Genomic DNA, 26,631 nt, shown 5'->3' with positions numbered 1-26,631 from the left:
ACTGCTAGGCCCCGTTAACATATCGCATAGCGGGAATGAGCGTTCCCACTACACGATTTTTAAAAAGAGCAATTCGCACTCGATTTTGCCTGTCACATAGCCCATGTAAATGGGCTGCCCTACATGTGTTTGTCGCCCAAAAAGAAGCCTCTGCTTCTTTTTTGGGTGACAAGCTTCACACAATTTTTAAATTGTGCGTTTGCTTGCGTGACCCTGTTGCCACAGAATCGCATTATGTTTAGTGTGCCATTAGGGATAATGGCACCCAAAAGCATGTAGCATGTTGTGCTGTGACTGCCGTGCGATTTGGGATTGCAGCGAGAATCGCAGCAATTCTATGCACAATCCCTAATCGTGAGATGTGAACGGGGCATTACAGTACGTGATGTTTGTTACAAATCTAAATAAATGTTTTCAACTAAAGAAGTTTTTGGCATAATCGGTCCTGAATAGTTGAAAAGAACTTTGCAGTAACTGTATAGCTTTCAAAACTGTGGAAAATAATGGTTTCCTTCTTGCTTGATTATACTTGCCAAACCAAAAAAAAAAAGAAAGGATAATTAAGACATATGGATTGTAAATGTAATTATTTTATTATGATATTATACAGCAGGAATTTTACACCACTCCCACAAACACACTCATGTGCTCCTTCTGCTGGATTGAGACAGCAACTTTGCAGCTCAGTTGGCAAATGGAGCGAATTTAATGGACAGCAGCTAGATGTTCTGAGAACAATGGCCCAGGGACAGGAAATCCCATCCAATGGCCACATTTTACATACCGTACCTTATGATCCATACTGCTGTGCTGGTGTGGTTGGCTCGCATGGAGTAGCTGCGTCTCCTCACAGCTCCCACACCACGATCAACAAATCTGCATAGAAATACATGCCTGACCCCCTCTTGACGCCGGAAGCTCTCCATGGGTGTCTCCCACTCTTCTACGGACCTAACGGTCTGCATTTACCGGCCTCATACACGGCCGGGACGAACTCACCCGGCAGCACGGCCCTCGCGTCATAAACATTCGCCCCTGATCGCAAGACTCCTCGCCCGATCATAGCAAAGTACCTCAACTACAATGACAAGACCTTCATCCTATACATGACTCCGGGACAGCATTGAGGCTGTTATGTTCCTGGTAATTCTTATGCATGACTCCAGGTCAGGATTGAGACTGTTGTGTTGCTGGTAGTTCCTGACTCCAGGTCAGCATTGAGGCTAGCGTTGTTGCTGGGTAATGTGGCAGTAGCTTGGTTTGCCACTAAGGGTAAAGACATGAGGCAAGCTCATACACGCCTGTCTTAAATAAATAACAAATAAATATCAATAATAATTATACAGGAAAAAGAATGAACAAAAGAGAGAAAAAGAGCGGAAAAAAAAAGACAAGTAAAGCAGCACACACGGATTTTGTAATTTTATTAAGTACTGCAGCACAGTTCTGGTGTTGGATTTTCCTTTCGACTTCATTGCAGCTTTGAGGGTGGTATCATTGGCATTTCCTTGGATTCACTATGGTGTAAGGCTGAGGCTGTTTAATTGTTGACATTATCGAAACATAACTTTGGTGTAGTGCTGAGGCTAGCATTGCTTGTATTTACTGTGCACTTTCAGTGGTGAGGCTGTTGGATTGTTGACATTTGCTATGCTCAGCTTGACTCAGGAAGTGAGCGTTGCCATGAGCCCTAGAAGAAAATGCTGCCGCCAGGATCCTATTTCTTCCACCATTATAGCCTTCCAATCTGGCCTTGGATGTGTAGATGTATAGCACAATGGAATTGTAGACTTAACAAGGATCGGCCATCATATTTCAGTTGTAAACTAAATTTGAATGTGGAGTTTTCCACTTTAATTTCATAACCAACAGAGATGTGATCCCGTATAAAGCTGCGTACGAAATCCATCTTGAAAAAAATAAAATAGTCTTGCATTAGTATATTTCATAGAATAAGGAATGAAGGGGAGGGGGTGTGGCAGAAAATATCCTCTAAGTACTGAGTGCATGTGCGATCAAAATATTTTTTTTTTTTTTTATCAATACTTAAAGGGAATCTGTACTGAGTTCTGATGTATCCGACTTAAAACCATGGCTCAGCCGCCTATTTTTTATTGATACCTGACTGAAGTGTAAAGAAGCCCTAAGACACGTTTGTGGCTTCAGAAAACAACCCTGAAAAAAGGTAATTGCTATATAGGATTGATACAAAGTTGTTGATTTACTAAAGGCAAAAAGACTGTGCACTCTGCAAGTTCAGTTGCTCAGAGCTTAGTAAATGAGGTAATGCTTCACTTGCAAAAAATACCCGATCACATGCAAAAAAAAAAAAAGCATTTTTGCTTGAACTTGATTGGATGAGGGATGTCAGCAGAGCTTGGCCGCATTTACTAAGCTCTGGAGCAACTGCTCTTGCAAAGTGCACTGTCTATTCTATTGCCTTTTGTATATCAACCCCTTTAATGTTTCATTGATGGAACTCCGTCTTTTGGAGAGCAAAAAACAATGGTGGACCTCGTTTCGCCCGGTGTTTTTTGGTGCTGAGCGCTCCATGTTTCATAACTGCAATCTAGTACCAATAGGATCTCCTGAGGATGCTGCAAAGCAAAACTCGTAGTGACCCCTCTGTACCTTTTATTCCCCGGGGGGCCCTGATATGTTTGACCTCTTCTATAGACCCACTACAGAGTCCATCATAACCATGGGTATACCTACAGGTTCTCTCGTGTTCAAATAGGACACATTTGGGACAATACCATGTATGTACATGGAAACACTTTTTCTATGTCTGTTTTAATATATTAATTTTAACATGATTATATAATAAATTTCTACTTTTACTATATTGAGTGCTCTTCATTTGGGTCTACTGGTGGCTACCAATTTAAAGTCCATATTCCCCTTTTTTGATTTTTCTTCTCTGTATTCATACAGTATTTGGGTGTGGTGCCACATTCTGAGTCATGTCAACATTTTTCTATGTTGGAACTCAGTCTTTTACTTTCAGTGATCTGTTGCATATCTGTCAAGGGTTTCAGTCTGGTAAACTTGTCAAACAAAAGATTTATTGAGAAGTCAGCAAATGTGAAATCCAGGTGAATTTGAATAAAAAAAAATACACATTTCTATGTATTATGTACAAAAGTCAAACAAGACGGATTTTATACCGTACGCCCATACACTTGACTTTACGGCTGTTTGCAAGAGGTTTTAAAGTGTACATAAAGGCAAAATTTCCCTCTTCTATCCAAAGCTGCAAAAGATTTTTTTCTGTATATACATTTTGATAATTGTTTCACTTATCGCTAATCATCATAACATCAGGATACGGAACACAATTTTTTTTCTCAAATACAACTTCATATCTCAGGGTTTGTACAGACTAAATTAGGTGAATGAAAATAAATACAGTACTGTATATTTGAACTGTTACAATAACCTCCTAAATCATCTTCAATATCCACAGCTATAATTCAATTTTACAATGTTTCTATTTTAGCTCTAATTCCATCTTAAAGCTGTAAGGTCAGATAGAAAAGTTACACTTACCATCAAAAATTGTATGTAATGTTACCTTGGTCATGTATGTGAGCCTTTTTTTGTTAAACGCCCTTCCAATCACAAAGAATAATGTCATACTCCTTTGCATAACATGGAAATTTTTAAGGAGTTCTCAAATCTAGCTCTCTCTGGGTGCCTGTCCAATGCTATGTCAGAGGGATATTGAATTTGAGACTTTGTTTTTTTTCTTTGTGTGATTTATTTTTAGCTTTGTTTTTTACTTTTTTTTTTTTTTTACACACTTCCTGCTAGTCTGGTTCCATGTCCCTGTGTACTTGTACTGTGTACTTGTTCTTATTCTGTATGTATAGACTCTGCACAGTAGCACTTCTCTTCTCCTATATAATGCTCGGCATCTGTTCTAATTCTATACAGCCATGGCCAAAAGTTTTGAGAATGAAACCAATATTAATTTTCACAAAGTCTGCTGCCTCAGTGTTTTTAGATTTTTTTTTTTTTTTTTTTTTGTCAGATGTTACTTTGATATACGGTAGTATAATTACAAGCATTTCATAAGTGTCAAAGGCTTTTATTGACAATGACATTAAATTTATGCAAAGAGTCAATATTTGCAGTGTTGACCCTTCTTTTTCAAGGCCTCTGCAATTCGCCCATGCTGTCAATCAACTTCTGGGCCACATCCTGGCTTAGCACATTCTTCCATAATCAATGCTTAGAGTTTGTCAGAATTTGTGAGGTTTTATCGTTCACTCGCCTCTTGTGCAGTGGCGGCCAGTGGTAAACAGTACCACCCACCCCCCGATCGGTCAGGTCTGGGGCACTTACCCCATCTATGTTGGGCAGCGCTTCACCGGCGGCTTTCCCTACTCTGCAACGGTGGCTTCCCCTGCTCTCCATGGGCATTGTGGCGGCTTCCATTTCCTCCCACCTCCTCGGCCAGTTGGGACTCTTCTTTTTTTGGCCAAATGGAAAATGGGTCTCAGACCCGCTTCTGATTGGCTGGATTGAGGATCAGTGTTTTAATAGCGAATATTCATTCGCTGTTGTAACACCTGGGTGGACTTGTAGCGCAATGCTCTGCGCCATGAGCCCACCCTATTTTCAAGCCTATTGGAGCCCGTGGCTCTAATCAGGTGCTTAAAAAAAAAAAAAAACACCCCCGCCGCTGTAATTCACGTGCCCGGTATCCTGAAAGGGGCCAGACACATAGGGGGTGACGGCCGTGGATAGAGAGGGTCGTGGATAGAGGGGGCGCACCCGGGCACCCCCTAATGGAAAGGCCGCCACTGCTCTTGAGGATTGACCACAAGTTTTCAATGGGATAAGGGTTTGGGGAGTTTCCTGGTCATGGACCCAAAATGTTGATGTTTTGTTCCCCTAGCCGGCTGGGGTTTCTTTAGCCGTCTGGCCCGCTGGGAGAGCCTATTTATTTGGGTGGAGTCAGGTGATCAGGGTTCTGTTACCTGGACGGCTCTCTAGGTAGACGTGTGTTATGTCATCCCAGGTTGCTAGGCCAGTAGCCTGCGGCCTACCCTGGGGCCACCTAGCTGCTAGGCTGCCTGAGGCCAATTTAGGAGCAGGAGAAGCAGCGTAGGGTTGGGAATGCAGGATTGATGTCCAACTGAGTTGTGAAGGTTCAGTCGGAGGGGAACCAGTCATGGCCAGAGGTAAAGGTGAAGCAGTCCCCACTAAGGGACCATCCACCTTATTACCAGAGACTACTGTGAGTAAGCCTCAAGAAGTACCAGACCAGTCTTCTCACCAGCTGGGGACGGTGAAGAAGTGGGAAAGCTTCAACAAGTGCCAAGCCAGGGACCCAGCGGGTTAGCAGGGGTGACGCTTGAGGAATATACAGCAGGTTTAGCTGTGGAAAGAGCTCAGGGGATCCAACGTGTAGCTGGCATCTTGAAGTCTAGGGAGAGACTGGGGGCTCAGTGATTGAAGACCTACAGTGGGAAACTGAGATAAGAGAAGAACCATACTCTGTTGCCAAGTTCTATGTGTGAAGATCTTTGGAAACTGTTAAAAGCTTAGTTGCCATAGGAGACAGAGGTCCTGCCAATACAGAAGTTGCATCCGGCTGGAGGTTTTGAACTGTATAGCTGTCTGCCATTGTGTCTCAGAGTCTGCTAATTGTCATTGCATCTACCTTAGGGTGTCCTGGCCCTAACACTCTCTCCCACAGTTCTTGTTAACAGACAATAAATCTCTTTATTTGCATTCAAGAAGTGACTGGCGCCCATTTCATCTTAAATTACACCCACCATGCCTGGTAACCCACTCTACGAAAATGGATGTCAGAGCTCCCTAACTCTGGAGGTCACCATCAGGCCTCTAGAAGTCTGGGAGGCTGCTACATTTTTTTTTTTTATGGGATTAAGTTCTTTTTCATGGCAAAGAGGGACTGCCAGGGAGGATGACATCCTGACAGGCAGGCCTCACCACATCTCACTATAGGGCAAGGGTGCAGGACATAAACTTCTATGACTGCTTATCCAAGGACTGAGAAAATGTTTTGCTAAGGGCCCACACTATACCTTCCCTATAGATCACCTGTTCCTGTCATCATTCCTCATATTGACTGTGGTTTGCGACCAATCAGTATAGGGACCTCCGTAGGAAATACCGGGTTGGTTCCTGGGGGTCGTCGTTGGGGATCTCCACTGACGCCATTTTCTGCAGTGATCCTCTGGATTTCTGTTTATTTCATTCATTTTAAACATTGCACCTTTTTATTCTATCTTAAATTTGGATATATATTTGAATACATATTCTCCCATCTAATACCCCTGACGAAAGGCCTGAACCTGAAATGCGCTGGGTACCGAAGAGTTATTCGAACATTGGAGAGTAATACTATATTGACCCTATGTTTTATGTATATGAATCCATTTTGTTGTTTTTTTTTTTTACCAGATCATCACATGTGTGATTGATCTATTTTAACATGTATCAATAAATATGTAATTTTGATCAATTTGGTGGTGTTGTTGCCTTTAAAATCCCACCTAGGGGGTTTCTCCATTCTTTCTCAAAACTTTTGGCCACAGTTGTATATACACTGTTTAGCCATAAGTCTATGGCCAATGACAGGTAAAGTGAATAACATTGATTATCTCATTACAATGGCATCTAAAAGTGAGTGGGATTAAGCAGCAAGTAAACATGTTGTCCCTGAAGTTGATGTGTTGAAAGCAGAAAAATTAGCAAGAATAAGGATTTGAGTGACTTTGACAAGGCCAAAAATAGTTAGACAACTCGGTCAGAGCAACTCCTAAACTGCAGTTCCTGTGGGATGTTCCTGGTCTGCAGGGGTCAGGACCGACCAAAAGAGGTTCAAGGAAGGAAAAATGGTGAACTGGCAATAGGGTCATGGGTGGCCAAGGCTCACTGATGCACGTGGGAAGTGAAGGCTGGTCTGTGTGGTCTGATCCAATAGAAGAGCTACTGGAGCTCAAATTGCTAGCAAAGTTAATGCTGATTCTGATAGAAAGGTGTCAGAACACACGGTAACAACATCCTAGCAACAAAGCAGGAAGGTAGAATAAATAGGCAGGACAATAACTAGGGAGCAGGATGATGAGGCTGTGTTAGGGGTTTAATGTATCAGTTCCTGGTGTACTACCTCTTCACTCTGTCCAAAACAAAAGAAAACAACAAAGTTTTGGCTTTTGCAATACTTCAATTTCTTTCTCAGTGATTATTATTTTATCTTTCCCTTATCGTCTTTCAGGACAGCACTTGAGAGAGTGACTCCTCCCCTTGCCAACAGGAAACACCTCTTCCACCAAACTTTAAAAGGAGGCTCCTTTCCACACATTGTCAGTTTTTGTGTTTCCTCCGGAGGGAACACTTCGTGGGAAGTCAGGGCTCTCGACTCCAGGGGATTGCGGTAATTCCATATCTGGACGACCTCCTCTTTTTTGCCCCATCCAGGGAAAAGTTGCAGGAGGATTTGAACAAATCCCGCAGTCATTTGGAGTCACTAGGGTGGATAGTGAATGTTCAAAAATCAAATTTCATCCCAGCCCAGCAAGTACTGTTTCTGGGTTATTTGATAGATTCAGTGGAGCAAAAGATTTTTCTCCCAGAAGAGAAAAAGATCAAGGTCCAAAGGGTAATAACGGCACTACAAACAAATCAACTGATTTCAGTCCGAAAGGTTATGTCGGCTCTGGGGACATTAACCTCTTCAATGCCAGCCATCCAATGGGCAAGGCTGCATTTCAGGACTCTCCAGAGGTTCCTTCTAAGGACATGGAACCAGAGGACGGAGAGTTTGGATACAAAAGTAAAGATTCCCACCAGAGTCAAACGTTCACTTTGGTGGTGGAAAAGTCAGGTGGTACTGCAAAGAGGTCTTTGGTCTTTTCCGACCGGGAAAGTGGTCACAACAGACGCCAGTTTGCAGGGATGGGGGGCCCACATGGGTCAGGCCTTAGCGCAGGGAACATGGTCCCAGTTCGAGGCCCAAAGATCCTCAAATTGGAGAGAGCTGAAGGCAGTTGCCCTAGCATTAGCTTTCTTCTCTCAAAACCTCATAGGTTGCCATGTCCAGATTTTGTCGGACAATGGCACGGCCATAGCCTACCTGAACAAACAGGGAGGCACAAGAAGCAGGGCCCTTCACTTACTGTCAGTAGAGATTCTGGAGTGGGCGGAGAACCACTTACTATCTCTATCCACAGTCCATCTAAAAGGTACATTGAACGAATTAGCGGATTATCTGAGCCGACAAAAAATTCAGGAATCAGAGTGGAGTCTGAACAGGAAGGTGTTTGCATTAATCACCAGTGTTTGGGGCCTTCCGCAGGTAGATCTGTTTGCTTCAAAACAAAACACGCAGCTCCCGAATTTTTTTCTCCCTTCAGAGAGACATTTGCTCTCAGGGGATAGATGCTCTGGCACATCCGTGGGATTTTTCACCTAGGGTATGCTTTTCCTCCATTCCGATTAATCCCTCTAGTGTTGAGGAAAATACTGAAAGAGAGAGTATCAATCATTTTGATTACTCCATATTGGCCAAAGAGAGCTTGGTTTTCCACGATTCTGCAGTTGGCAATCAAACCAAGTATGGAAAGTCTATGTTTCTTTCTGTCATTCAGAACATAGGGGGGTTAAAGACCTAGTTTCAGTGCTGGAATTTTTGCAAAAAGGTGCAGACAAGAATCTGGCGGTCAGCACTCTTATGCCCCGTACACACGGTCGGATTTTCCGATGGACATTGTCCGATCGGAGCGTGTTGTCGGAAATTCCGACCGTGTGTGGGCGCCATCGGACATTTTCCATCGGATTTTCTGACACACAAAGTTGGACAGCAGGAGATAAAATTTTCCGACAACAAAATCCGATTGCGTCAATTCCGACCGTGTGTGGCCTGTTCCGACGCACAAAGTGCCACGCATGCTCAGAAGAAATTCCGACACGGGACAGCTCGTTCTGGTAAACTTAGCGTTCGCAATGGATACAGCACTTTCGTCACGCTGCAATGTAAAAAATGGTTTAATACAGCGCACTCTCTTCTTCTTTATAATGTGACAAGAATTAAGTCGTTTTGCTGCTCATATTCACACACACTTCTCACAAACTTTTATTTGTGTTTTTTTAGTGGGATTCCCTGAATATATTGTTATTAGTTGTCACATCTGACAGTTTTATATTTTTAATGTTTTTTTTATTTTGGATTTTAAGCCTTTTTTTTTTCTTTAATGTTTGGATTTTTTCCAAGGCTGATCTTTGTTCAATGTTATTTTTATTTTTACTCCAGAATATTTTTGTGTGTGTTTTGTGTGGCAAGTTACCCCAACACCATTGATATCTTTTATTATTTAATCTCCATGAGATTTTTTGTTGTTGGTGTCCCTTGTTCATTTCACATTGTATATTAGAAATGTACCTGAATCCTCACAAACAAACCATCATTTTTGAAGTAAAACACATAGGAGAGTATAATTCAAAACAAAAATCCTTTATTAAGGGCTCAGAACCAAACAAAGAGGAAGGCAACACTGGATCAACAGGAGAAATTAGTGAAGCCTGGGACCCCCACGGCAGACATCAATTCTTAAACCTCAAAATTGGTGGCCTGAGGAGTCCATATGTAAGGGAGGGCAGTCTGGTCCGGGATTCACAGAGATCCGGATAGCAGCAGATGACATCAGTGTCCCCAGGCTGTGGTACCACAAGAGGCTGCATCTTTTGGCCGACCAGACTGGATCCAGGGTCCTCACTGTCTGGTCTTCCTTTCACACTTCCTTCCGGGCTGTGGCTGTGCAGTTGGAGATGTGGCAGGAGGAGGAGTAGGACCTGGAGGAGGAGTAGGACCTGCAGGAGGAGGAGGAGGACCATCGCGAAGGTGTGTTTGAGGTGTAATTTGGCCCCTCATACCTTTCGCCAGAGCCTCTGATATGAGGGCCTTACACATGGCTTTTTGGCCCTCCTCCATCCTCTGCATTTTATATGCTATGAATGCAGCAAAGTTCTCCTGCCTGGTGTGTGGTGCTCCCAGGACCTCTGTAGCCCTACAAAAAAATCTGATAGCCGCCTCCTCTAGGGTACTCCTCCTACTGCCACTTTCTCTTTCCAGGGGGGATGGAGGGACCTGCAGATCAGCCAGCCGGCTCGGCCTGGCCACCTCCTGGCTGAGACTTCCCTGTGTATGAAAAAGGACATGGTTTTAGTTTTTGCATCATCAATCACAATCCTAAATTAGTACTCCCAACTAACATCTAGTTCACATCATTGATTGGACAACCAGAAATATTTAGAAGAATGCTGTACCTGGCTCAATCTGGGCTCCTCCACATGTGGCCTGGAAGGCCCAGGTTGGGCGTCAGAAGCCTCAGCCGGGGGGGAAGGAAGCGTGGAAGGAAGACTGGAGAGTGATGACCTGGGTTCAGTCTGGCCTGCCAGAAAGTGCAGCCTGTCGTAGTACAACATCCTGGGGACATAGATGTCACCTGCTGCTCCGGATCTCTGCGAATCCAGGACTTTATTGCGCTCCCTCAGATATGTGCTCCTCAGGCCACCAATTAATATCTTTAAATAAGTGATGTCTGCCGTGGGGATCACCTGCTTCACAATTTAACACAATTGCTCCAGTGCTGCCTTCCTCTTTGTTTGGTTCTTGTAATGGGGGTGTTTAATCTCCCACAGACAGGGCAGCTCCCTTAGCATCTCTATGAAGACTGAAATGAAGTCCTGATCTTTCAGTACCATATCCATGTTCACTGCAAGACACAACACAAGACAAAGCCTAATGTCACACCAAACTCTCCTAATCTTGTTACAATATAGGCCTCAATCTATAGAAGCAGTATAGGCCCAAGTTTGTCTCTTACCTTCGTTCTTACGATCGCCGCGTTCAATGCTCCTTCCTCCGCTCACAGATCAAACGTACTACGCACGCGTGTTACGCTTTATATACACTGCGCATGCGTGTAACTCCGCCCGCCCCTGACGTTCTTTCTAGTGTATTCCCCGCCCCTTTTCGTTCGGCGCAGTGGGGGAAGAGCATGATGGCGGACATGCAGCAGGTGCGGACTAATTGTAGCAACGAGGAGGAGGAGGAGGAAAGGGCGGATCCAGGCACGTCCCGATCCAGAAGGAGACGTTTTAAGGCCACAAATATGTCGTTTGGGGAGATGTTGGAGATGGTCGACATCATGAGGAAGTCCGACTATGACGGAAAATATGGGCCTTACCCCAACCCCAATATCCGAAAGGCCAAAATCATGGCGAAAGTGGTCAGGAGTCTAGAGCGGAATTTCGGGGTACGAAGGTCTAAAGATCAGCTCAGGAAGCGGTGGTCGGACCTGAAGTTGAGAGAGCCAGAGCAGTACCGAAAGATCCGGAGAGTGCTGCAAAAAAGTAAGTAGTTGTGCTGTGTTCCTATTCTTTCTGTCTTTATTACGTTCGTTCTGCTCCATATGCTTTGATTAGTTGTAACGTTTCCAAAGGTCAACTTTAATGTTCATGGGCACATTATTCGTTCGTATCAAACATTTTTCTTTCGGCCTCTAGAACACCATTGTTTAGGCCATATGCATTTTCACACATTTTTGGGGGCCTACTTGGATGCCAAATATTTGTTTGTGTAGATGGGTTTGTTACTAGAATGAAATGCAAACTAGATTGTGTGTAAGGAGAGGACACTGAGCAGCTGTTTTCACATCTGGACACTGGAGCACTAGTGTGGGACACAAGAACACCATTTTTATTAGGGGGGCACACAGGTGCTCCAGTGTATACTATAGGGGGAGCTACATCTGTGAAGCTTGTACCAAACAGGTAAAGTATTGCAGCTTGACAAAGGGCAATAAAAAATATACATCTTGGAACTCGGCTAAAATAGACAATTGTACCCCACTTCCAAGCAATGTTTCCTATTTCTATAGTTCTGCCATCAAATATCTGTGTGCTAAGTATACCATTTTTGTTTTACATAGGGGAGAAAAGACTCGGACACCCCTCATCCCAGGAGACCAGAGACCCCCCCACCTCTGGAAGAAGGTGAAATACCAAACCAAGAAGAAGAGCAGGAGGAAGAAGAAGACGTGGTGGAGATTGGCACCACAACAGGTGAGTGTCTGCGACCACAGACTCAGGTAAAAGAGATGGCTGGTGGCAGATTTTTGAGACCTTTTTTTTTGTTCTTTATCTCTTTTTAGGTGATCGTGATGTGAGGGATCCAGAACGCTTTACATCTGAAAGTGCCCAGATACTGATCGGGGAGATCATGGGGTGTAATCTCCAATTGCAAAACATACATCAACAAATCAGTGATGTTATTAAAAAAAATAATAACATCATTGATGTTTTGGGGCGAATTTAAACCCCACAAAATCACCTGTTTTATCGTACCAAACTTTTTTCAATGTTTAGAAAAGCCAAATTTGGAGGATGCACACAGTGTGCCAACATGTGCTATCTGCCATCACGGGAGATCAATGGACGCGTTTTGGGGGGGCAACCCCTTCCTCAATTATAAAGTAGCGTTGAGGAAGGGCTTGCTCCCCTCAACACGTCCCTTGATCCCCCATGATGGCAGATAGCACATGTGGACATTTGTAAATTGGTGTGCATCTTCCAAATTTGGCTTTTCCAGGGGTGATTTCCCCCCATCTGAATGCTGTATCAAACCCAGTTCCTAAATACTGATGTCTGATATAGCCTTCAGGTTTTACCTAATGTGAACTTTGTAAGTTCAAGTTTTTTGGCTTTCTTGTTGGTTTTACACAGGCCTGTTTTATCTGAAATGGATATTTAGATTTTTCATAATGCTACTGCAAACATTGTTATACAACAAACATGTTGGTTTGTTTTAAAAACCTTTGGGAAATGCACATGTGATTGTGCAGGTATAAAAAAGTGCCTTACTCAAGAATGTGTGGATTATTGTCTCAACACTACAACACTTTTGGGGTGATGTAATTGTTGTTTTATGCACAAATGGGGGTTATTTCCTAAGGGCAAATCCTCTTTGCACTACAAGTGCAGGTTCAGTGCAGTTGCAAGTGCACTTGTAGTGAAATGTGTTTTTGCATTTAGGAAGTACCAGCCAACACTGTTTTTTATAAGGTTACCCAATCACGACATTTTCTGCACTCAACACATTTCTGTCAAGGTCAGCTAAAACAAACACAAGCAGTAAATGGCCACCAAGAATTTCTTTTGGTTGTTTTTTATTTGAAAAAGGTGTCACATATTGTCTGGCATATTGATAGCCCCCCTACCCGCAAAGAACTCCAGGTATCGTAACCGGACATCACGGGCATTCAGGGAGGGCAAGCCAGGACGGCCGCTTTCAAGTGCCGTCATTGTTGATGTATTTGGGATTCCGGCCTCAGGCCCAACTGAGCCAGCATAGTTGGCTGAATGTTTTCGTAGAAAATTATGGAGAACACAGCAGGCAAGTATTATATGGTTCAGTTTATACTCCGCCATATGGATGGGTGTCATAAATAATCGGAACCGGCTGGCCAGGATTCCAAATGTGTTCTCCACCACTCTTCGGGCTCTGGCCAGCCGGTAATTAAAAACCCTCTGTTCCGGGGTGAGGGTCCTCATCGGGAATGGCCGCATCAGGTGGTCCCCCAGCGCAAATGCTTCATCAGCAACGAACACAAATGGGAGACCTTCAACATTGTCCTCTGGAGGTGGCAAGTCCAAGCTGCCATTCTGGAGACGCCTGTAGAACTCCGTCTGGGCGATCACTCCACCATCGGACATCCGGCCATTCTTCCCCACGTCCACATACAAGAAGTCGTAATTAGCCGACACCACCGCCAACATCACTATACTATTAAACCCCTTGTAATTATAATAGTACAACCCCGAGTTGGGTGGTGGGACGATGTGGACGTGTTTCCCATCAATTGCCCCTCCGCAGTTAGGAAAGTCCCACCGCTGGGCAAAGTGGGAGGCCACAGTCTGCCATTCCTGTGGCGTGGAAGGAAACTGTTGAGGAAAAAACAATAAACATTACTATTTTTTCACAGAAACCTGGCAAGCAGATTAGACACAAACATTATGGGTCAACCTCCAGATAGCATTTATTAAGGGGAATTTAACAACAACAAAGTATAAGGTACACCTATCATATTCCCCCCCCCCCTCATGGGCCATTTCTAACATTATAGGGGGGGGGGACTCTTGGACAGGTAACCCTCTTCACTTCATTGAGAGATGAATGCCTAAATACAGGGTATTACTTGGAACAGCCCCTCCTTAGTTACACTATTGGCAGACCACTGGACAGGTAAGAAGTGTCATAATACAAAGATATAAATACACACTGTACACATTTGAGGACATTTGGACATTCTGCTATTACCTATCAAGATCATAATAGGATACAAGAACTTTAAACAGTACCATTGGAAAGTATACAGGCAGGCCCTTGCACTACATGCTTTGGGGAATTCATCCATAAATCTGAGCACAAAATAGATGGGTATAGTGTGTATGGGTTTGGCAAAGTCAGCAGATAGATGATTGAGGATAGAGAATTGGGATCAGCTGACTTAGCAGTTGGGGGGAGGGAGGGTTACCAAAAATTTGGGGACACCACAAAAAAAAGCCTCTGGCCCTCTGCCTGAATTTAAATCAAAAATAACATTTCCAAACATTTTAGGGGGTGTTTGGGGTAAAGCACTACTATGGAGCTGATAAAATACATTGTTAAGTGACTACATGAGGTGAATATAGGCCAGGAGACACCATGCTGGGGAGGTTATTGAAGAGCAAATATGTATGAAGGACCTAAAATAATAATTACATAAAAATCCAGCATGCATGAGGACAAAGGGGACATTCACAGCATATTACAATCATGGTAATTAGGGAATGAGGAAAGAAATACAATATATTATCAAACATTCAATACAATAAAATGTGATATAAAAGGATAAAAATCTTACCTTCATATACTCCTTCTGTAGGACCTGGATGATGGCAGAACAGGTCTCTGGGATAATGATCCCCAGAGCCTGGGGGGAGATGCCTGTCGAGAACTTGAGGTCCTGCAGGCTTCTCCCTGTGGCCAAATACCGCAGGGTAGCGACCAACCTCTGCTCCGGAGTGATGGCTTGCCTCATGCAGGTATCCTGCCTGCTGATATAGGGGGTCAGCGAAGCCAACAAACGGTGAAATATGGGGTCCGTCATCCTGAGAAAGTTCCTGAAATCATCAGGATTATTCTCACGGATCTCACGGAGCAAAGGCATGTGACAGAACTGGTCACGCTGAAGCAACCAATTCTTGGTCCATGAACTCCTCCCCACCCTGTTCATGGACTGGACTTGTGTCAAGGTCAGGACCCCAACACCAAGCCCCCGCACAGCACGAACTCTACGAGGAGTACGCATACGCAACATGGCTAGAAAACGGTCGGCTGCTCAGAACGAAGTAACAGAACGCACTGAAGAACAGCAAGGCCTGTGAAGAGCGACCTGAAAAACAGCAACGAGCGGACAAGATTGCACAGAAAACTCCAATACGAACTGACTGCACGCACTGAAGAGCAGATACAAACCCACAAGCACAAACTGAACGGCAGAAAACGATCTGAAAGCCACGAGTCTGAAAAAGCGCGAATCGTCTCTCACCAAACTTTTACTAACACGAGATTAGCAAAAGGAGCCCAAAGGGTGCCGCGCTTGGTTCTGAACTGGCCTTTTCTAGTCTCGTCGTACGTGCTTGACGTCACCGCGTTCTTGGCGATCGGAAATTCCGACAACTTTGTGCGACCGTGTGTAGGCAAAACAAGTTTGAGCCAACATCCGTCGGAAAAAATCCGAGGATTTTGTTGTCGGAATGTCCGAACAAAGTCCGACCGTGTGTACGGGGCATTAAGGTGCAGGTGGCTGCCTTGGGAGTTTATCTGGAGAGATCCTTATCTTCAGAAACTCTGATCATGAGATTTTTCAAAGCACTTTCCAGGTCGAGACTGGTACCGGTGAAGCATTTCCCAAATTGGGATCTCTCGGTGGTTCTGCAGGCTTTGGCAAAAGAACCATTTGAGCCTTTACAGGCCACATCCCTAAAGAATTTAACTTTGAAGACTATTTTTCTGGTCGCAATTACTTCAGCAAGAAGGATTAGTGAACTGCACGCCCTATCAGTAAAAGAGCCTTTTTTGTCAGTTTTTCCTGATAGAGTTGTCCTTAAAGTAGATCCGGGGTTTTTGCCAAAAGTGGCAAGCTTTAGTAACAGGTCTCAGGAGATTACTCTACCAACCTTTTCTGCTAACCCTTCGGGTGCAAAGGAAGAGCAGTTTCACAATTTAGACGTAAGACGTATCCTATTACAGTATTTGGAAGTAACAGGAGGGTTTAGAGTTTCAGATTCATTATTTGTTCTTTTTTCTGGAAACAAGAAAGGCCAACAAACATCAAAAGCATCATTGGCTAGATGGCTTAAGACAGCTATTTCTGTAGCCTATTCTCAAATGGGTTTATCTTCCCCGCTGGGAATTAGGGCTCATTCAACAAGAGCCCAGGCCACTACATGGGCAGAAAGAGCTGGTGCCACCCCAGATCAGATTTGTAAGGCGGCTACGTGGTCAAGCTACTTAACGTTTGTCCGTCATTACAGACTGGATCTCCTATCAGCAGGTGATCAGGCTTTTGGCAGAAAGGTTCTGCAGGCTGTGGTCCCTCCCTAGGGGGGGTAAGTCTCTATTATCCTCTCAAGTGCTGTCCTGAAAGACGATAAGGGAAAATTCAAGTTAGACTTACCGGTAACTTGTTTTCCTTGAGTCTTTCAGGACAGCAGCATCCCGCCCTATTGTTTTTTTATATATATATACTGTGACTAATCATATCTCGATTATGTGTTCCAGTTTGGGGCCGGAGGTTCTCTACTACTACTGACAATGTGTGGAAAGGAGCCTCCTTTTAAAGTTTGGTGGAAGAGGTGTTTCCTGTTGGCAAGGGGAGGAGTCACTCTCTCAAGTGCTGTCCTGAAAGACTCAAGGAAAACAAGTTACCGGTAAGTCTAACTTGAATTTTTTAAAAGTGCAGGCCACACTGAACTGTTGGAGCTGTGGACTGGGAAAGGACCTTGCAATGGGAGTGAATGGCGCAATGGACTACAATTCCCAGACAGAGCCCCCTAAGAAGAGGGAAGAATGAGTTTTGCTGGGTGATAGGGAAAAAGACCCTGTTTGCGGACCCAAGCTGCACACACCTGTGTGCAGAGATAGACAGCCACAGAGGATCAGAGAGCTGGGGGACTGACTCACTGAGGATCAGAGACAGACAGATGAGTGTCCAGAACAAGGTTTGTTAGGTGCAAGGACTGGTGAGCTGCTGTGGATATGCTGAATTTCCACTATTTAGCAGATCATGAAAAGAGGAGACTGTCTATTTGCCTAATAGCTCCAATAGCAAATCGCTGTATGCAGGCTTAAAATGAATGGTAATTAAGTGCATCACCATACAGACTGGGCCCCATTTCTTAGTCTGCTGGAGTTTGCAGGTCAGGTGCCAGATCCTGAATAACTGCCGCCCAGGGATTTCCCTTTCATACATAATTCATACCTACACTCAGGGGGATATACACTGTGAGAAACCTCTTGATAATCTATTGCAGAGGAGTACATAACAGTATATGAGATTTTTTTTTTGTAGAACACTACAGGTTTTTATTTTACATGCATAAACCTTTATATTTATGATATCTGATCTGAAAGTCTAGGCTAGAGAGTTGAGCACAAATACATGTACAGTATACACATCTTTGTGGATCTATTCTGACCTTTCTTTCTCTCTATGCCAAGAGAGAGTTGATTTTAATTCGCTCCACTTTCGTAAGATTTGAAGTGTTGGTATTTTTTCTTGAATTTGGCACAGGTGTTGTGGTTCAAATTGGAACTACTTGCATTTAGCCCAGGAGTCGGTGTCGGAACCAAAACCATTACAGATGTTTCTTGAATTAGGCACAGTGTATTTACAAGAACAGTTAACTACAGAAAAGTGGTGCAGCAGCAGCTTTATTAAATTTCAAACTACTGGGGCCCCTTGTCTGCATGGGCCTACTACTTATGTCTTCAGACTTCATCAGTTATCCAATTATTGCAGTCTTGATTCAACAAAGAACTTTGGTTTTGATGAAAAAAACTCTTGTTAATGTAGTGCTACCCCCAAAGTAGCCACTGATAGATTTGGATACTCTGCTTTTTCCTTGGCCCCAATCGGAGCCCCACTCCTGCCAACATCACATTAATACCTTTGCCGAGAAGTCTCCTGGCAGTCACACAAGAAAGATATGATGTGCACCGGCTGTGATTAAAATGACCAGGTTTTCTTGGTAGCATAAATAAAAAAGGAGGGGGAAACGGGTCCTGTAGGATTAAATCCAGAATGGAATTAATTTTACTCTTTTATGTCACCCATCAGTGTGGGGTGCTGTTACCATAGCCAAAACAAACCAACGCATACAAAGAAAGACCCAGGTAAGATTACCAGGATCAAATAGCGGTTACTCCGGTAACAGAGTCTCAAACAGGGTTTAATTTTAAAAAAGTGCAAAAAGTTTTAATCAAATTTCACCATTTCAGCAAAATATAAAAGTTAATAATGCAACTATAAATACCATGACCATTTCTTTTACTATACCATTAGGGCTTCCTAAAAGAAGGAAGGGACACTAAAGGTTGGTGCTAAGGAGCAGACAGAAAATGCACATGACAATACAAACACACACACATAAAACAATGATCCTGCGCTACAGCAATAAAATTGTCTAAAGTGCAAAACGTGATAAATGAATATATTGTTAATACAATGTAAAAAATGAATTAATAAATTAATCCAGGGACATTCAAAGTAAATAGTGACAATTAGTCCATGTGGTGATTAGAAAAACCTCTTCTAATCGCGCAAGAGAGGGGGAGGGGGCAGGAGAATTCAAGAAATTAGGGTGAGAGTTCTGTGAGCTCATTTTATGGATTATACACCTCTCACCCTTATGATTTGCGGTTAATATAGCCCATTTATGAGAACATTTTGGATAAACCAGTAATTAGAAAGATGAGGATTTTCTAATCACCACATGGACTATTTGTCACTATTTACTTCGAATGTCCCTGGATTAATTTATTCATTTTTTATATTGTAGTAACAATATTTATCACGTTTTGCACTTTAGACAATTTTATTGCTGTAGCGCGGGATCATTATTGTTTTATTTACTTTGTTAGTGTGATGTGAACGCTATTAGACCCTGCTGCAGACCGTTTTCTATTACAATTTATTGCACTTTAATTGCACATAACGCACTTTTGATTATTTTACCACAATTCTGTGGTGGTTTTATTTGAATTCATCCTATTATTATTCCAAGTTATTATCCTTTTATCATATTAGACATCTTTGAACACATCACAGTAGCGTGAAGGCCCTGAATCAAAAACAAAGTCCGGACGCCAGCTGACATTCACAGAGAAACTGTTGTGCGATAATAATCGCATTAATACAAAAATACAGGGAAAAGGAAAAAATATTCCATTAAACAAAAAGTAATAAATATAAACTAAGGACGGTTTCCTTGTGAATGACCCCCAGGGGATCTAGGTGTTAACTCAACCTGCCTGAAATAGAATAAATACCACACAGAAAAACAGGGATTCAAGAATACATCAAATCAAACGGCACAGGAAAATCCAGAGCTATGTAGGTGCGCTTTTCGGCTGAATCGGTAAAGGGGTTATGGAACTATGGATTTTCCTGTGCCCTTTGATTTGATGTATTCTTGAATCCATGTTTGCCTGATCTAAGGAAACCCCTGGGATATGAATGTGAAGGCCCTTGGGGAATACCTTCTTTCCTGGCTGTTGTTTTCTCAGACAAGATTGGAACTAAATATTTTCTCAGCTGATGTATTCTTTGTTGGCAAATCTAAGGTAGTCAATTCCTCTGAGTCAAATTATCCTTCCGTGCATTTAAATTTAGAGGTATTATTTCTTAGACATATATATATATATCCTTGTTTATCAGATGGGCCTATGATACATCCTCTTAATATTTCATAGACCTCTCTATGGTACTCCCAATTGACCCAATATATCCATGCATACTATGGTGTCTACTCATCTATTAAATACACAGGTTAGTGTCCATGCCAGTGCATTAGCTGTGGTATATATTCTGCCCAGTCTGCAATTTCATATAAACATTTTGTATCTTGTTAGTATTTTCATTTTTCATCTTTTGAATATGTATTTTCTATTGTAGTAATCATCTTATATACTGTGCCTGCTGTAAAAAGTCTCCTGAAGAAGCCACCAAATGGCGAAACATGTAGAGATTTATCAGCTGTGCACCTTTTGTATATTTCAATGATCCAATATATAAATGTTTTTTATGTATTCAATTATCAAATTTTAATTTATTAAATTTCTATTTTTCTACATTGTTGGTCTTGTGCGCTTAAAATCCCAAACAACCATTCTTTATTCATACAAGGGATGTGGCGCTGTTTAACCGCTTGCCGACCGGCTCACGACTATATACTTCGTCAGAATGGCACGGATAGGCAAATCAACGTATATTTACGTCACTTTGAATTTCCCACCGCGATCGGGTCATATAGCTTCAAAACAGAGAGAGGCAAGTGTAAACAAGCATCTCCCCGCTCTGCCTAGTGACACTGTCACTGATCGTATGGTCCCTCTCATCGGGAGCAGCGATTAGTGACGTGTCACTCATAGCCACGCCCCCTAACAGAATCACTCCCTAGGACACACTTAACCCCTTCCTAGCCCCCTAGTGGTTAACCCCTTCACTGCCATTCACATTTACACAGTAATTAATGCATTTTTATAGCACTGATCGCTGTATAAAAGTGAATGGTCCCAAAATAGCGCCAAAAGTGTCCGAATGGGTCCGCCATAATGTTGCAGTCAAGATAAAAATCACTGATCGCCGCCATTACTAGTAAAAAAAAAATTAATAAAAATGCCATAAAACTACCGTATATACTCGAGTATAGGTCGTTTCGGGTATAAGTCGAGGCCCTAATTTACCACAAAAAACTGGGAAAAACGTATTGACCCGAGTATAAGATGAGGGTGAGAAATGCAGCAGCTACTGTAAGTGGAAAAAGAGGGTCAACAATGCCCATCTGCAGCTGTATACCTCCCTGTGTCCTGTGCATGTGTCCCTGTGCATATGTCACCTACCTGTGTCCTGTGCATGTGTCACCTACCTGTGTCCTGTGCATGCCTCCGTGTGGCGATCTCCATCCTCCGTGTGCCTCTCTGCACCGATCAGCGTGTCATAATACAATTCGGCCATTCTACTGTTCAAAAGCTGCGCCTCCTCCTCGTCTGTGATAGACAGAACACTCCATTTCCCAGCAGTAAGCGGTCAGCCTATCACGGACATTCTCTCATTCTCATACCACGGAGAATGTCCGTGATAGGCTGTACACTGACTGCTGGGAAATTTGAGTTTTCTGCCTATCACAGACGAGGAGGAGGTGCGGCTTTTGAACAGTAAATGGCCGCTGCATGGTAATATCACACGCTGGCCGCCGTCTGCCTGCATGACACGCTGATCATGTGGACAGACGGCAGTGACTCGAGTATAAGTCGAGGGGGGCACTTTCAGCCCAAAAAAAAAGGGCCGAAAATCTCGACTTATAGTCCAGTATATACGGTATCCCCTATTTTGTAGATGCTATAACTTTTGCACAAACCAATGAAACGCTTTATTGCGATTTTTTTTTTTTTTCCAAAAATATCTAGAAGAATACGTATCGGCCTAAACTGAGGAGAAAAATTTTTTTTTTTTATATATATTTTTGGGGGATATTTATTATAGGGAAAAGTAAAAACATATTGCATTTTTTTCAAAATTGTCGCTCTATTTTTGTTTATAGCGCAAAAAAATAAAAACAGCAGAGGTGATCAACTACCACCAAAAGAAAGCTCTATTTGTGGGGGAAAAAAAGGAGGTCAATTTTGTTTGGGAGCCACGTCGCACGACTGCACAATTGTCAGTTAAAGTGACGCAGTGCCGAATCGCAAAAAGTGGCCCAGTCATTTGGCAGCCAAATGGGCTGAAGTGGTTAATGAATTTTCAATAGCCTTGCTCAAAAACCTTTTTTCTCCTTTGTACATATTGTAAAAAATCAACATACATTATGTCTATATAAAAAAAGTGTGTGTGTGTATATATGTATATATATATATATATATATATATATATATATATATATATATATATATATATATATATATATATATTATATTAAAATATATTCATATGTTTTTGGGTGTTTTTTTTTTTTTTTCATTGGTTTTCTTTTTAGTAGATTCCTTTTTTACCAGATGGCTTTTTAGCAGATTACTTTTTTTATCAAATACCTTTTTAACCCCTAGTGTGTCATAGAGGGTATGAATATATTAATTAGTTGATTAATGATATAGCTTCAAAACAAATTAAAGTAATTGTATAATTTAAAAACAATTGCTATCAGTTTTTCTAAAGAAACATATAATTAATTTTTATAGAGCCCTACATAAATTTTGATTTTAAAAATTATAAGTTGTAAATGAATTGGAGGTTTTTTATATAATAAATTGATTTGAAAATTCTTTATATAAATAATACTACACATACCAGCAATAAACTAAACTACATGATGATAATAAGTATTTCTACCTGTTAATAAATTGATGATAGTGGTATAATAGATATCGATAAGAGAATATATTTTGCACACCTTTTGTATGACAACAGGCACAATTTTGTCACCTTCAGGTAGCTGCATTGAAATGGCTTCTATTCCATACAACTCCAAACCACTGGTACTCTCATTGTGGTGAGTGCTGAAATGGCGTAGCACAATGAGAGTACTAGTGGTTTGGAGTTGTATGGAATAGAAGCCATTTCAATGCAGCTACCTGAAGGTGAGAGGTTTTCGCAATTATGCCGTAGAGAAACTTTTTGAATATTCACTTTAAAAACTAAGTTCGGGGGGGGGGGGGGCTCAATGAGGAGTTGGAGGTCAGTACATCATTTAACCAGTTTCATCTCCCCCCTCTCCCATTTTACCTCTGTTATGCTGGTGATGTTGCAGTCTACTTCATTGTGCTGTAGGCAGATTGGTTCATTTTTGACACCAAGCATATTAGTCAGTGTAACATATTCGTCAGTGTAACCTTGCACTGGCTCATATGAATTTGATATTACTGTACAGCACGGTTTTATTGACGTACATGTGGTTTTTGTCTATATGCATCCCAATTGGATTGTATGTGGCTAAAATTCAGCCTTTTGTCATACAAAAGTTGTGCAAAATATATTCCCTTATCGATATCTATTATACCACTATCATCAATTTTATTAACAGGTGCATATACTTATCCTTATTATCATCAAGTAGTTTAGTATATTGCTGGCATGTGTAGTATTATTTATATAAATAATTTTCAATCAATTTATTATATAAAAAAACCTCCAATTAGTTTACAACTTATAATTTTTAAAATCAATATTTATGTAGGTCTTTATATAAATTCATTTTATGTTTCTTTAGAAAAACTGATAACGATCAGTTATCAAATAAAAGAATTGTATAGCAATTAAAATATTATATTCATGTTTTTTATTATTGATTTTTATGAATGTATTTATTTATTTTATTGTTTTTGATCTATATATATTTTTTATATAGACATAATGTATGTTGACTTTTTACGATATGTAGTTGCCATATATTATTCCCTGCATGTTTCCAGTGGAAGCTTAATGATTTGAGAGTAAAGGGTTAAAACCCTGGACATTTGATCGTAGCTACAAAAGCGCTCCCTGGACAACACAGGGCGTACTTAAGGAAGGAGGCCACACCCTCTGAAACGCATTGTTCTGGCAACCACACAGCATCCCCTGTCAGCTTGTTCCATCTGAGCTCTCCTTGGGCCAAGTGTTGGAGGCGACCACAGCTTTGTCCTGACCAGCAGATCTTGGAGTCAGTGAGCCGCTCTCTCGCAGCCTGTCGGCAGCTGCTTGAGGAGTCTGTGTCTATGGAGCCAGTGTATCCATCCATCCTGTGAACCTTTTTTTTCAACCCCGGCACTCAGATGTGACTCTGTTTAGGCTTCTGTGCTGGAGGAATTTTGACGTTTGTGATTCACCTACATTTGTAAGTGTATCGATTTTATCTTTTATATTGCAATAAACAAATGTTGTTTGCACCATGTGCACTCGTATTTTTCTTATGTCTTCACAGCTATCAGTCTCCTGCTGATCATGGAGCTGCAAGGTGTGTGGTGTCAGATAGACTTTTGCATTAACTTTTTCCCTTGAGGAATCCCTTTTTGTTTTGGACGCCATACATTTTTTAGCGCAAAGACTGTTGTTTTGTTTACAGATGAAAAACAGCCCCCTCTCATGGTCTGTCCCACCAGTGCAGTGCCCACCAAATGCAGCCTATCAGTGCAGTGCCCACCAAATGCAGCTCACCAGTGCAGTGCCCACCAAATGCAGCCCACCAGTGCAGTGCCCACCAAATGCAGCCCACCAGTGCAGTGCCCACCAAATGCAGCCCACCAGTGCAGTGCCCACCAAATGCAGCCCACCAAATGCAGCCCACCAGTGCAGTGCCCACCAAATGCAGCCCACCAGTGCAGTGCCCACCAAATGCAGCCCATCAGTGCAGTGCCCACCAAATGCAGCCCATCAGTGCAGTGCCCACCAAATGCAGCCTATCAGTACCTGGATCACGATCTCCCGCTGAGCTTGGATTTGAATTGTCTGCCCGGGCGGCCGCTGTAAGAAATTCCCGCCTCCTAGACCGACTCCTATGACACACCTCACACTAATTCAGTCACCCATTGGATCAGTGTACCGTCTATCACAGAAACTGGTCTAGAAGGCAGGGATTTCTTACAGCGCCACTGAACAATTCAGACCCCCAGCTCCATGACACAGCAGGAGGTCGCCGCTGTGTGTGCCACATGAGGAGGAGGGAGGGGAGGACTCAACTTAAGCTTCTTCACCTGGGCGCCATGCACCTGCCCAGGATCGGACCTGCATCCGGGATATCGTGTGTCGGGGAGCCCCAACTGAAACGCAGGAGACTTGGGATGTCTGCGTAACCGCCCGGGTTCTGCAGCCATTGTCAACAAACTCTCCTGTTCACTGAACCTGCCACTTGGGAGATCATGTGACCAGACAGGAGTGTCCTCAGAATAGGTAACTATACACATCTTTCCTTTTACAGGGTAGTTCGAATAGGCTTAGAATGGGGTTGAGAACTAGTTTTGATATAGTCACGTTTTGACTATACTTCCATCTTAAGTACTTTTCACGTTCAAACCTTTTATTATTACTGTTGTAAATTTTACTATTTTAAAAATTACTGTTTTGACTGTTTTGAGATACATTTTCTGTAAATATTTCATCTTCAATTAATACATTTTTCTTTTCTTTCATGAAATGATATTTAAATTCATTAAGCTGAATCTGTAAATGTTCTAACTAGAAATAAAGGACTCTTCCTGAAGCTGAAGACTATCGTAGTGTAAAATGTGTTACTTTCCTGTCTAGGCATGGCAGCGGATCATACAGACTTTTATTTAAAGGTCAGAATCATGACAGCTGATCATGTGAACAGTGTTTTCATTAGACATGTGCACTGCCGAAATGTTTTTTTTTTTTTTAGTTTTCGTTTAGTTTTTTTTTTTTCATTTTTCGGATCATTCGTTATGATCAATATTCGTTATTTCAAATACATTTTTTAACTTTGGATAAATTCAAATTTGTTACGTTCCATTCGTTTAGGTGCAGTATTCGTTATTTCGATAATTAGAACGAAAATCCAAAATTTTAAAATTCGAAAGAACGAAAATCCGAAATTCTACATTGCATGACTCCAGATCAACTTTCTTTGCAAACATTCTGCAAGTCTGCTGTAAGTTCTGGTTCAGTTATGTTGTGTAATAGTCATCCCACCACAGGGGTCACTGCAGCGGTATTTTCATCATTGCTCCCTGCTGTGTTAAAAGTTTTTCTTGAATTGGTGCTGGGGCAGCCATAGAATCACTTTGGGAGTGGTGTGCAGAGAGGTGAGTGGTAACTGTTATGTCCCTTCGACACATGGTCTCTCAGGGTGTTGCTAGCAATGCTGCCAATATCCGCTCAGCAAGTTACACACATGCCAGATGCACTTCTTAACCAGGGAAGGGTTTATTACTCACTCAGAAACATGATGACATTCTTACATGGAGGAGTCTTAATACAACAGGCTTCTGTCATTATCAGATGTAATCCCTTCTAAAGGCCCGTACACACGATCAGATTTTCCGATGGGAATTGTGTGATGGCAGGCTGTTGTCGGAAAATCTGACCGTTTGTATGCTCCATCGGACAATTGTTGTTTAATTCTCTTCTCACTGACCCAGAAACAACTCAAACAATTTCCAAAACACTTACAAATTACTTTGCTGAAAACATACAAGAAGGCTCTTCCCCGGACACAATCTGGGCGGCACATAAATGTGTTATTAGGGGAGTATTCATATCCCAAGCAGCCAAACGGTCAAAACTAAGAAAAGCCCGCATTGAGAAATTGACTTAACGCATACATACACTAGAAATA

The 26,631-nt window shown here is 42.2% G+C and overlaps 1 long non-coding RNA gene across 1 annotated transcript in view; it reads right to left on the bottom strand.

Moving 5' to 3' along the window:
* Nucleotides 1–572: 572 nt before the first annotated feature.
* Nucleotides 573–26,631, bottom strand: part of LOC141105808 (uncharacterized) — a 43,169-nt gene continuing 17,110 nt past the window's right edge. The window contains exon 2 of the long non-coding RNA XR_012235654.1: nt 573–1,909. This is a non-coding gene — a long non-coding RNA (uncharacterized lncRNA). The remainder of the gene's footprint in view (nt 1,910–26,631) is intronic.

Source organism: Aquarana catesbeiana, linkage group LG08 (genome assembly GCF_042186555.1).
Source record: "Aquarana catesbeiana isolate 2022-GZ linkage group LG08, ASM4218655v1, whole genome shotgun sequence".
Classification (NCBI taxonomy): Eukaryota; Metazoa; Chordata; class Amphibia; order Anura; family Ranidae; genus Aquarana; species Aquarana catesbeiana.
The sequence above is the reverse complement of the archived record's forward strand: the minus strand, read 5'-3'. Positions and strand labels throughout refer to the sequence as shown.